Source organism: Meleagris gallopavo, unplaced genomic scaffold (genome assembly GCF_000146605.3).
Source record: "Meleagris gallopavo isolate NT-WF06-2002-E0010 breed Aviagen turkey brand Nicholas breeding stock unplaced genomic scaffold, Turkey_5.1 ChrUn_random_7180001867644, whole genome shotgun sequence".
Lineage (NCBI taxonomy): Eukaryota > Metazoa > Chordata > Aves > Galliformes > Phasianidae > Meleagris > Meleagris gallopavo.
The window spans coordinates 1-622 of NW_011132754.1; the positions used below are offsets into that span (position 1 = coordinate 1).

At 58.0% G+C, this 622-nt stretch overlaps 1 non-coding gene across 1 annotated transcript; it reads right to left on the reverse strand.

The window, feature by feature from the left end:
* Positions 1-331: 331 nt before the first annotated feature.
* LOC116217670 lies at positions 332-455 on the reverse strand. The gene has a single exon (XR_004162361.1). It is a non-coding gene; the product is annotated as a U8 small nucleolar RNA (small nucleolar RNA).
* Between the last annotated feature and the right edge of the window lie 167 nt (positions 456-622).

Below are 622 nucleotides of genomic sequence, written 5' to 3' on the forward strand. Positions count from 1 at the left end.
CTTCTCATTGGCTGATCACACTACGTCCGGACGGGTGCTCCCTTCTCATTGGCTTGCTCACGACTTCCGGGGCGAGATCTCGGCGCTCAAACGTAAGCTTTTACTCCTCACCAAGCGGCATTAAACTGAGCCAATCAGCGACCGCGTTCGGAAAATAAATCAACCAATGAGAAGCGGGAACACACCCACAAGGGAGCTTTGCGCATGCTCCGCGTTAATACAAACGTGAGTAAAAGCCACCAATCATAGAGCAGATAACGAAGTCCACGGTGCAACGACACGCATGCGCACTATGAACCTCAGCTACTTCCTGCCCCCGCAGCGTGACGTCATCAGAGAGGTGCCCGCGGGTGTTGCCGGCCCGCGTCACGTGATTGTAATCACACGTCATCACGCTCCACTCATCACGCACTGCCCGCACTGCGGGGGCAGGTCAGGATGTACCGCACTGACGATAACGGAACGACCGGGTGGGGCGGGGCTCACGCAAAGCTACACCTGTACAGAGCACAGCGAGAAACCGCGAGGCCGTTCGTGCGTTCTTCCAAACGGCGGTGATCTCCGCGGTGCCGCGCTTCAGCTCGTCTCGCACCGAGCGCTGCGTTGTGCGCAAAGTGCCTTT